Source organism: Anser anser (assembly GCF_964211835.1).
Source record: "Anser anser genome assembly, chromosome: 1".
In the NCBI taxonomy this organism is placed as follows: domain Eukaryota; kingdom Metazoa; phylum Chordata; class Aves; order Anseriformes; family Anatidae; genus Anser; species Anser anser.
In genome coordinates this window covers 196750402-196762805 of record NC_139720.1, presented here as the reverse complement: position 1 = coordinate 196762805, position 12404 = coordinate 196750402, and the positions used below count along the sequence as shown (strand labels likewise).

Genomic DNA, 12404 nt, shown 5'->3' with positions numbered 1-12404 from the left:
TCATTCATTTCCTCCAGTGTGTCAGCTGCACCACTCAACTGAGATTGCACTTGATCCTACTGTCCATGCCACCAACAAAGATGTTAAATAACACTGGTCCCTGAGGAATGCCATTTGTTATTGATCTGCACCTGGCCACTAAGCCATTGACCTCAACTCTTTGAGTGTGATCATCCAGCCAATTACTTACTCACCGAGTGGTCCATCCATCAAATCCATGTCTCTTCCATATAGAGACAAGGATGGTCTTCTCTGTAAATTCAGCCTTTCTCCTCCTGCTTTCTTCTTCCAAATTCTTTCCAACAAGGGCATATCTGCTAAGAGTTGCCAAAGAAAGGATGCTCAACAATTTCTAGAAGGACACAAGTGGAAAATTTGTTGAACCATGAGGTTCATTTAAAGCCTTTGTGTCCTTCATCATTCAACAAAAATCTCTTGAAGCACCATAAGCACCATAAAAAAGTACTCTCCGTTTGCTATATGACATTTGCAGGTACGTGTGTAACTGCTTTCTACAATTTTCCCTTGCTTTGGAAGGAATTGTTTTGACAGCCTACTTATCAGGATGATTAGCAGCACATATGAAGCAGTAGCAAAACACCAGCTCTTAACTTTTATTAAGAAAATAAATTACCCTAGAAGGTAGGTTAGCATATACTGATAGAAAACATCAATCATTGTTTTGTTCAGGGAAAGACAAAGTGCAGATGAAAGAAATGCAGTGGAGTATTTGGTGATGAGGGGAAATGGAGATTGGTAAGATTTGTTTGATGTTTCTGGGAAGAGAAGAATCCTGAGTGCAGCTGTAGCCAAGATACATGAGTTCTGCAACCTTCTTACTCTACTGCTTTCAGAGGGGAAAAAAAGAAGTCAAGAAGAGAAAAGTCAAGGTTTCCCAAAATGCTGAGAATAGAGTTCACAGCACAAACCATTGGGAACTGTAATTGCAGACTGAGTCCAGTACACAGATCTTCCACTAGCTACCTGACTGGTAAGGATTTCTGGAAAGAGTAAGATAATTCAAATTGTTTCTGTTCTGAGATTCATCTTTTCACATGCAGATCATTTGTCTTAACCCTGCCCAGTTTACCAGGAGTAAAAAAATCTTTTTCTTTTGCAAGTTTGCAGTCCTGTGCACAGGTGGGTCCTGTGCACAATTTGGTGGGTCTTAATTATGACTTAATCCTTGAAAAAACAGCTTCCTGGATTTGCATTATCTACCAAATAGTAGTGAGGACAATAACTGCATGATCCAGGAAGGCTAACGTAACTTGTATATTCCCCATGGATCAGGACTGAATCATGGCAGTGGGTATGTATCAGAAGTTAGCTTTACTGCTGCATTACAGATAAACACTGAATTTCATTTTCTGTGTACAGCTCTGGTACCTCCCTCTACTACAAACTTCACAAAAGATGTTAAAAATAAATGTTATTGCATAATGCATATTTATATGCAAAATTTATTCAGTAATTTATATAAAATTTCACACAAGACATTCCACAAAATTCAATAGCTATATTAAATGGTTCAGTGATCTTTGTGGAAAATTCCTAACAGTATCCTGAATTGTTTAAGATTTCATCCTATCATGTATAAGACCGTTTTTTATCTTGCTGGAAATGTTATTTTAGAAACAGCAAGTTTTATACATCAAAGCTATGGTTCCACCTTTGCTAGCAAGATCATGAGTGTACTGTTTGTTTCTTAGTGCCTTTCAAATAATCAGAGAGTGCTTTGCTTGCCCAGTATTTGAAAAAACGTGGACTGGAAACTTTCTATTCAAGAAATTGTCCCCAGAATGATAGGCTGGCTTGGAATATGTTTTATTTCATCAGCATTCAGGGAGAGATAGAAGAAGTCTTTGCACAAACACAGATGAAGAGAATAGATAAAAGGAGAACAGTAAGAAAAAGAGTTTGTAAGTGCATTATGAATACAGACAGAGCACACCTTTCTTTCTTGTCAAATAGAGTAGAATAAGAAATAATTGGCTTACTTTGTATGAGGAAAAAAGATAGGTTCAATGTTAAGAAATTCTCACAAGCTTACGAACTGTTAGATAATGGATGCAGTGGCTGCAGGATGCTGGAGAATCAATATTATTGGAAAAGTTCAAAGAAACGTTTAACACTCTTCTATCTTTGATGAGTCGGGAGAAATCAAACTGCCTCTGTCCATACAGGGGTTGAATGCTAATAATATCATTAGTTTTCAAATGCTAACAATGGAAAGAGTACAATACAGATGAGCAATGATTGTCTTCCATTGGAAAAACTCAGAGGGGCCAATCTATGGTCAGTGCCAAGTAGCCTGACCTAATGCACAGGGCCCTGCTAAATTGGGGCTGGGCAGAGGAAAGATGAAGGGTAAAAATACATGGAATAATAAGTAATAAAAGGCAGCATGGAACATTAACAAGACAAAGAAAAAGGGGGAACAATGTTGCATAATACAAAGCAGTGTTGCTTTACAAAAGGTCATACACATTTCTGGACCATTTGGATTATTCTTAAATGATTTTGATATTAATATTTCACTATAGCAAAGCTGAAGTGGGTTTATGCAGTACCTCAAAGAGGGAAATGTTGGAGAAGATAGTATCATCATGGGGTGGGGCTAAGTCACACCAAGGAGATGAGATAAAAAATGTACAGCAGGGCTGTAGAAGAGAGGAGAGAAAATAATTGTGTCCAAACAAAATGAGTGAGTCATTTAGGACTCCTTTCAGCCCCTGAATTATTATGCCAAAAAAACACTGAAAGGTCCTTGGGGCACAGCTGTACCACAAGTGTGTTAAACAAGTTTGATCTGAATAGTGAAGCTCACAACATTGGGGAAAGATTACAGAACTGTCTGATGAAGTCAGGCCTGGAAAAATGCAAGTCTTCCCTAACAGAGATCAGCTGAACTAAAATGCCAGCACCAGATTGCTGTTATTACATTGCACTTTAAAAGAAATGCACTGGGAATCCTGACAGCATCAGCCTGGGTACAGATTGGAAACATCACACCAGACATTGCTCTCCTGACCTTTTGAGAGAGACATACAAAACACATTAAAAACAAGAAGAAGAAGACAGGCCTTTGTGAACTGAGTTAGGCTTGGGAGAAAAACATTTTTCCAAAGCCTTTCTACCACCTCATATCTCTTCCTTCATTGTTTTTGACTTGTATATGTTTTCTGATATTTGATGCGGGTAGAAGGTCTTGGTATTCTGCAGAGCAAATAGTTCGCTTTATCCATTCACCTTTAATCATAATTATTACTGCCACCCTCTCCTATTTCTCTCCAGGTGGAAAACTACTTACTCACTGATCTATATGTTATCTCTCTTATTTCTGTGAAATTGTATTTTAAGGCATACCTGAGCAATTCAGGAGGACAGCAACCACACCATCAGGAAAATCAAAATAAAATGTTGCATGGGTGGGCAGCTTACGGTTAAAGAAAGCAAGAAAGTACAGCATAAAGACCTGGTTACCTGCCTGCTGGATGTATCCCTTTATCTTGCCACATCCATATTCACAAGATCACTCCAACATGGAGCATCATCTCCACTTGTCCGTCACAGACCAGGAGGAGAAGAGAAAGCTCTGCCTTTGCTTTTTGCTGCTCACTCTTCTGCCATCACTGAGTTGAGACACTGACTGCCCAGGGATTCAGCCAGTTCCTCTGTCAGCATCAAAAAAAGATTGTTTTTCCATACACAGTATGGGCCAAATGTATTAATTCTTGTGTCCCTTCAAAGTGCTGAGAGCTGGTGGGAGCCGGAGAAGGACTCTGGAAGGGGACATGCCACTGCTTTGAGGCAGGGCACATTTTCCTTCATGGCTCTGGCTGGACAGCCTAAAAAATTTATCTTGCTGATGGCCAGATTTAGGGTCAGAAAGAAGAGCAAATTTTTTTTTTTTTTTTCAGCTAAATCAGAAAATATTACCAAAATTTTGCCTTTCTTTTCTGAATTTAATGTTGTCTGTTTGTGAATATTGTTAGGGCGTAATTCATTGCTGTTTTGGTGCAACCTCATTCTACCTTGCTTGTGGTGAATACCACATCAGTCTCCCCAGCAAATTATGCTTTTCTTGTTGGACTTGCAATAGGGTAACTGATGTATGTGTAGTGAGTACCTCATGACAGTTGAAAACACAGGACTGGGTGGCTTCATAGTCCTTTCTGTCCTCTGTGAAAGAATGTCAAAGAGAGCAATCCCTTCCACAAAATTACTTAGAATATAAATAGGCCATGCCTATATACTTTAAAAGGAAGACTTGCCTTTGCTTACTCTGGTTTTAATTGGGAATAAGTCCATGGCAGTGAGCAGAGTGACATTGCTGAGATCTTGTTTTAGTAAGTGATGAGTAAAATCTGTGTAGTGCAGTGCACTGCTCTCCCCTCACCCTCCCTCATATCCATAAAATCACTGTCTCTGCAGTTATACCATTGCTGATCCATGCAGGTAACTTCATAACACTGGCACCACACAGACCACAGAATTATTCCCTAATGGGAAATTTCCTGGGATGGTGATAATTATCTCATCACTTTCATAAGCGTTAACTGGATTCCTGTTGTTATGTTTTAGAAGTTTTTCTGTCTTCCTACTGCCCTTCCTATTATCTTCTCTTCAGTGCAGCCCATAGATTATGAAATAACCTGCTGAAATTCATATTGTGAATTTCAGATTTGAAAAGAATTGCACTACTATGAGATCCATTTTCTGTATTAGAATACAGTACCTTCAGAATGTAAAACCTTAAGACTCCAAATATGAAACCATTTATAATAGGAATAACTTATAGCTCAGAAAATGACAGAAATTTGCCTACAAAAGGAGAAAATGATCAAATTTGAAATGTATGTTTGTCCCTGAACACAGATCCATGTGTCTGTTTATCAAAGAAAAATAAATCATAAGCAAATATATACACAGAGTAAGGAATTGATCCTATCCCTGCTCAAATAGACTACTTAATGTACTGTGGTTTTATTTCTTATTTATTTTGTGAAATCACTTGATTTTATCATGTTTATGAACGCTATCACAAAATCAGCTTTTCTTAATGAATACTATTAACACTTGTGGCATAAAGCCAAAACATGATTTGGTCCTTGTTTTTCCAGGATTAAGCAAAAACAGTATAAACATTCTGTACTTTGTAAAACTTAATGAAAAATGCCAACTTATCATTGGTAATCATTTTGGAAAATGACCAGCTGAATGAAATGAATAGCCTCTGTGATTACAGATTCAACATCATTATTCAAGGACAGGAGAATGAGAGGAAGAGATGTCTTCATTTTATAGAAACAAACAAGAAACTGAATGTAGTCAGAGGTGCCTAAGGAAGAGATGTGACTGCATCATCTAAACCCCCCAAGGTGCAGTTAAGATCCTTAGACGATTTAGTATCTTCCCTTGGATAGAGGGAGTTCATGCTGTCCAGATGATTTTATTCTCCCTCCCTTTCAGACTAGCATACCCTCAAAAATAAAACAGAGGAGAATCTGGGAAGGGGAAGCACAGCACAATTCTGCATTACAGAAGGTGCTGACTACTGAAGGGATTCAGGGGAATAATTTCTTTGCCCATCTTAAAAATCTCATGAGACTGCACATAGAATATTACATTCAGTTCTGGGACCCCACCATAAGAAGGACATGAACATGTTGGAGCCAGTCCAAAGGAGGGCCATGAGGATGATCCAAGGGCTGGAGCACCTCTTCTGTGAAGACAGTTTGAGGAGTTGGGGTTGTTCAGCCTGGAGAAGAGAAGGCTCCGGGGACACCTTACAGCAGCCCTCCAATACCTAAAAGGGGCCTACAGGAAAGCTGGGGAGGGACTTTTTGTCAGGGGGTGCAGTGATAGGACAAGGAGTAATGGCTTTAAACTACAAGAGGGTAGATTTAGACTAGACGAGACGAGACTAGATTATATTAGAGGAAGAAATTATTGACTATGAGTGTCGTAAAGTACGGGAACAGGTTGCCTAGAGAAGCCCCATCCCTGGAAGTGAAGACCATGTTGGATGGGGCTTTGAGCAACCTGGTCTGGTGGGAGGTGTCCCTGCCCATGACAGGGGGGTTGGAATTAGATGATCTTTTAGGTCATTCCAATGTAAGCCATTCTTTGTTTCTATGAAAACTTGTGGCATTAGAAATCTGAAGCAACTGGATGGAGAAAAATAGCCCAAATAGAAGGAGGTTGGAGTAGTCATGAAAGGTGTTTAGTATGGTATAAGCAGAAATTTTGGAAGAGGTATATGGAAGGAGAGATTGTTTTGAAGTTCACATGTGTGATAGGGCTTAATGAGAGAGAACAGACAGGATTTTTCATTACAGAAATCTGAAATTGGAATTTGCCTCAAATCCCATTTGTGTATTATTGTTTTTTCAGGTTCCTCTTGCCCCATGAACATCCATTCACATTTTCCCACTTTACCCATATTTTCTCACAATTATTTTCAGCTTGATGTGACCTTCACAGAATTTCAGATGCACAGTCTTCAGAAAAATATCCATGTGTAGCTATCATCTGAAGGTTTGTATGACACGTTATTTATGTCTTTTCCCAATATATTCATTAAGATATTAAGTAAGTCCAAACACATAGGCAACCCATGCAGTACTTGACAAGACATGTACCATCTGCCTTTGGGATACATATTTATCAGTATTCATTATGCCTTATTTCCACCAAACAACTGTTTTTCAGTTTACATGTCAGCATTACTATCAGTGGCAATATGATGGTATAAACAAATTTCATGAGATAGAATTCACAGTAAAACCTCATACATTTTATCACCTGGCTTCCGTTTGTCTGCAATTTTGTCATTCCATTAAAGAAGTAATCCATTCTGAAAAGAAAGATATATTCTTTTATTTTTTTTCCTTTGTCAGTGAAATGAAGGTCCTCAGGTAACTCAGTAGTAGCCTAGGAAGTACCTTACCTCTTGCTTGTAGCCAAGAACCTTCATTGTTGGGCTGCTGCAGTCTGAGACTCTGTGTTTGCTCTCCTTCTGGTTTGTTAATCTTGATTTGACAGTTTGCCTGGTTTTGGCAGGAGGCCTGAACCTGCCCTCCTCCCCATCACATGTAGTCCTTCCATCAAGGTAATAAGTAAAGGTAACCAGGTTAGGTAAGCCTGGCTGCTGGGTACACGTCTGTGTTTGATATCCCTTGGGTTGAGGAGGAACCTCTTTCATACAAGATGACTGCCTAGACATTAAGCTTAAATTTTGAGGTCTTCCATTTCAGATTAAAAACAAATCTAAATAATCACAAAAAAGCTGCATTACTTGTGGATGGCATCCCAAAGTTTTGCAGAAATCTGTTTCATACTTTCTTCTTAATATTTATTTTTCTTCAAGTAATTCTCTGTAGTCCTTGACCATTCTCGCCACAGATATTTTAAGCAAATCTGGAATTGTAATATATACTTATATTTCTCTGGGTAGGACCATTGGAAAGCCTCATTAATGCTAATAGATGAAAGTATCTTTCTTTAGATTCCATCCTCATTTCTTAATTTACAGAGTAATAGGTATTATTCTGGAAAGACAGTCCCTTTCTATTGCAACAACTGGACAGAAAGAATGACTCCCTTGATGCTTTTGGAAGGATAATATATACTCTTAACATTACTTTTCTTGTTCGCTATAAACCACAAAGATACGGGAGTCAGCTTTTCCATATTTGACATTCCTCCTAAAGTTATTTCGGCTTTTTGCTTAAATGTACTTAATTATTTATCTGGCTAATCAGATCTGCACAATATCCCCAGAAGAAATAAATGACATAGTTTAGATATGCAAAGGATGCTTATTTCTGAGAAAGAACAAAGCGTTTACAAACTCTTCCCAAGAGAACATAACATTGGAGAGAGATCAAAGGAGAAAACCCAGTCCAACACTATTAGATGGATTAAATTTTATGTGTAATCTCGCAGTGGTATTGCTCAAGTTTCAGGACCAGAAAGGTTTTGTGAGCATTCCCAAGAGAAAAAGAAAGAAACTGGCATGATTTGGTCAAGATATATTCCAAGGGCAAAAACGAACAGGTCTGTAATCTGGAGCTTTCTGTGTAGTTACTTCTCAGCACTGTTATCCTCTCGGTGTGACAACTAGATCTAATGCTCATCTGGGGGAGGCAGAGATGCAGTCCTTAAGCAGAGCTGCTTTAAGCTCTTTTCTGGGGATTTTTATGACTTGTTCTTCTGTGCACAGAGATCTGAAGAAATGGTTTCTGTGAAAACTTAATTTGGTAGACTTATCTGAACATGTTCCCTCCTAACAGCTCTGCCTTCTTATATTCTTTCCTGATCTCTGTCAGATTTGTTCATGTCTGTAGATGTGGGAGGGATACGTCTTACCTGACAGTATTCCTCACCATAATTTGTTCTTTCATGAGCCCATGTCAGGGGAAAAAAAGTGTGTGCCATCCTCCAAGCCTTCCCTTACTGACTGCTGCCTGAAATTTCAGTTATCAATAACTTGTGAATTTCTAGTTGTCTATTGTAACTGAACAAGTGCATGTTAAGAATTTCACTTTTCATTTTCTACTCCATGAAACTGTTTTTTTTTTTTTGGTTTGCTTTTTTCCTACCATTTTACTATAGAAATTATAGCTATATGTTATATAGAGTAGTAATTGCTATATCACAGTTCCACCTTAATCAGTTCATATTTCTCTGCTATAAGTGTTAGCAAAAAGAATGATAAAAACATTACAAGTTCTGACAGGGGACAAATTTATTTATTTCAAGTATATGTAAAATGTTTATTTTTACTGTTTTGTCCCAGTTTGATACAGAAGGTTTTGCATTATGCCTTGAAATATGAATGTGTCCCTTGTTGTTCTTGGTCTGCATGTGGGAGGTTAATATCCGTAAAGCAAAGTGACAATAGTGGAACAAAGCAGGGCCCTTGGGATATTAAAAAAAATATTGATTCAAAATGTACAGCCTCCTCATAAAAAATATTTCAGTAGGACATAAAAGACTGCATGAGAAAATAAACATAATACATGTGATCTTGGATGGACACATTTGTGATGAAAATCATTTTTCTTGGTTTTGGGATATAATAGGAAAAATATATAATGTCTGCCATAAGGCATTATCATATTTAATCACTTTTCACATGCTATTGTTCCTTCACAAAGCAGTGCATTTTCAGTACTATAGGCTATTTGGATATGTCTCACAGAACTCTGCAAGATATTGTACTCACTAAGAAGTGTATGCTATGCTTGGATTTGAGCAATTTGATTTCCTTGAGACAAACAGACAACCAAAACCAAAACCAAAACACAGAACAAAACAAAACAAAAACCACAACAACAAATGAAAAAACACCACTAAATGTCATGAGCAAGTGCAATGGCAATGCAGGTATGTGTTTAAAATTTCCATTTAAGCTCATGACCATTCATCTTTATATTTGTGAAGTAACTAGATAATATAAACTTGGGAATTTTGTTGAGTCATATCGAAAAAAGAAAAATCAAAAAATTTTGCCTCTGTAAAGTCATTCTAAGCAAAGTATTCCCTGTCAGTCTCCTTTGTTTTCATCCTTGAATTTCATTCTCAGATGAGTGCATTAAAACATTGCTTCTGTTGGAACCACACAATCTAACGCTGTAGATACTCAGATAATGACGTGGATTTGACCTTAAAGAACTTATTACTTCAATACTCTTTTTATTACACAAGTCATTGGTCTGCTTAATTTCAGCTCAGCAAATCACTACATAAATATATAGCAGGTTTTCTACTTAAACAGAAATGTGTTTTGAATTTTTGAAATAGAGGCAGCATTTTCTTGATTAGGTTTAATGATGTAATATACAGCATCATGCATGCCAGCTGAATTCCATCTCTGAATCTACAGAAATGTAAATCAGTGTTTTATATATATTACATGCAAAACATTGCATTAATATTGCACTATGACCTTGTCCTGCTTTTAGATGGGATAGAGTTATTTTTTTTTCTAGTTTTGAGTTTAGAAGAAAAAAAATATGCTGATAACACACCAACATTTTAGTTGTTGCAGAGCAGTGCTCACACAGAGCCAAGGACTGTTCGTCTCCTTGTGCTGCCCTGCCAGCGAGGTACCTGGGGGTGCACAAGCTGCTATGAGGGAAGCCATGGTAGCTGACCCAGACTGACCGAAGGGATGTCCCATACTATAAGATATCATGATGAATAATAAAACTGGAGGAATTTGGCCAGAGGGGGAAAGCCACTACTCAGACACTGGCTGGGCATTATTTGGCAGGTGGTGAGAAATTGCATTATACATTATTTTTTTCTTTATATTCTTTTATCATTACTATTATTATTATTTTCCCTTCCTTTTCTGTTCTATTAACTGTCTTTAGCTCAACCCATGAGTTTACCTTTTCTTCCTAATCCTGCCCTGTTCCACTCGTGTGTGTGTGTGCGGCAAATGGCTGTGTCGTGTTTAGCTGCCTGCCAGGTTAAACCACAACATATGGGCAACTACTCTGAACAATTATGCAGGTGCTAACATGCACTTAAGAAGCCCACCTCTTGTTTTGTAGAAATGTCTTGCATTTTGCCTGGGCCTCTATAAATTGCACTGATTGCAATTATTTTCCCTAAAAAGTAGCTTACTTTCTTGTAAATGTACTACCCATAGACTGGGTAGACATTTTGTGTTGCTTACATATATTGACTATGCCATCTTATTTGGATAGTGAGGTTCAAGCCTCTCTGTGTATCTTGACATTATTTCCATCTGTAAGTATTCAAAAACTGTGAGTCAGGCTATTAAAAAGTCACAAGGATGGCCTAAAACAATGATGCAACATTTCAGGGTTGTTCTCATTTGCAATTTTCAAGTCTTTATGGAATATTCAAGTCATTTTTTCAAGCTTCTGGAACCACAGGGGACAGAAAGCAGAGAACAGAACACAGGCGTTTTAAGTGGGAGGACTAGAGATACAGCTGGCAGTGATGATTCAGTCCATATGTGCATTATAAGACTTGATGAGGCAAAGAGACTTCTTTTAAAGATTTGCAGACAGACCTTGAACAAGAAGATCCAAAATGACAGTTGTTGGGGACAGAATTACATTTTGACCGTTCAGTCATGGTGTAGTACTAAAAAAAAAAAAAATTATAAATAAATAAAAAATAGAGAGGGAGAGAGAGAACATTAGAAAATCTCACAAGAAAGGACAGAAAGGAGATATCCAGGAATCAGGGCCCAAAGGGAATGACATGTAAAAGACTGAAAAACAGAGTACAGACAAGTCTAGCAGAAAAAAAATAATGGAAAGACCAGCAGTTCTTTAGCAAACGTTCACTGAGCCACCAGAAGGTGATGCTGTTCCACTTGTTCTTCACTAGTAGTGAAAGCTACACCGGAAAAAGAGAAACATGAAATGAAGTTAAGAAATGGATAAAATGACTGCTAGCTAACATAGTGTATATGCTGATTTCAGTCTTCAGTCCTATGTTCCTAACTGCTGTTCAGTAAATATTTCAAAATGATCGATTATACAAAAAGAATTAAAACACTGGGGGGGGAGGGGGGGGGGGGACACACACGACATAACACCAGAAATTAGTAACCTTCCTCAGCTGATATCAGCATTGGAGTTAGCATCCTGTTTGCCCTTTGTAGTCAAGGGAAAGTGAGAGGCAATTCTAAGGACTGATTCATCCTAGCTCAAAGGAAATACCTAGAAGGTTGAATTGTGCCTTAAATGTGCCTCTTGTCTGCATTTGACATAAGATGACTAACTCAGTTGTGGATATCTATACCTTCTCCTGGGGATGCTTTTGATTTAGGACAAGATCCACATGCTTAGCTGAGAATTTCCAAGTTTTTGCAATATGAAAAAAATATGTACAATACTCTTAACGATTTTATGAGTTTCAAACAGTCCTCCTTCCTATTTAGTGAAAGTTCTTGACATTTGCTCTTTGGTACCAGGATGGATGTGTTGCTGTCTGTTTTGCAGACAGATGTTTTGCATCTTCTTATGTATTGGAAGAATTAGGAAATTGGTAGGGTATTCAACCATGTTTTTCTTTAAGAAAGTAAATCCTTTATTTTGTCAAGATTTTGTCCTGTTTCACAAATATACCTATTTTTGAGCCTGAGAGAGTTACAAAATTAATTTATTTGCTTAAGTATACCTAAAAGAGGTTTCATTATTTACATTTTATCTACACCATTGAATTTGTCCTGAAATAACCAGATGACGATAATAACACGTTTTTCGTTTGTACCAAGCATGCCAAACGAGAACTGAAAAACATATTCTTTTTAAACCACAGTGAACAAGTTAAATTGCCAAAGAGAAAGCTCTTATTCAGAATTTACAGAATAAACGGTCGTTGGTACCGTTTAGTTTAAATTTCTT

At 37.6% G+C, this 12404-nt stretch overlaps 1 protein-coding gene and 1 long non-coding RNA gene across 3 annotated transcripts in view; both read left to right on the top strand.

The window, feature by feature from the left end:
- LOC310892852 (uncharacterized protein) overlaps nt 1-12404 on the top strand; it is a 228173-nt gene that overhangs the window by 74442 nt on the left and 141327 nt on the right. The gene's annotated exons all lie outside the window — the stretch shown is intronic.
- Nucleotides 8005-12404, top strand: part of LOC310884673 — a 31243-nt gene continuing 26843 nt past the window's right edge. For both annotated transcript variants that reach the window (XR_014574323.1, XR_014574324.1), the window contains exon 1: nt 8005-8064. This is a non-coding gene — a long non-coding RNA (uncharacterized lncRNA). The remainder of the gene's footprint in view (nt 8065-12404) is intronic.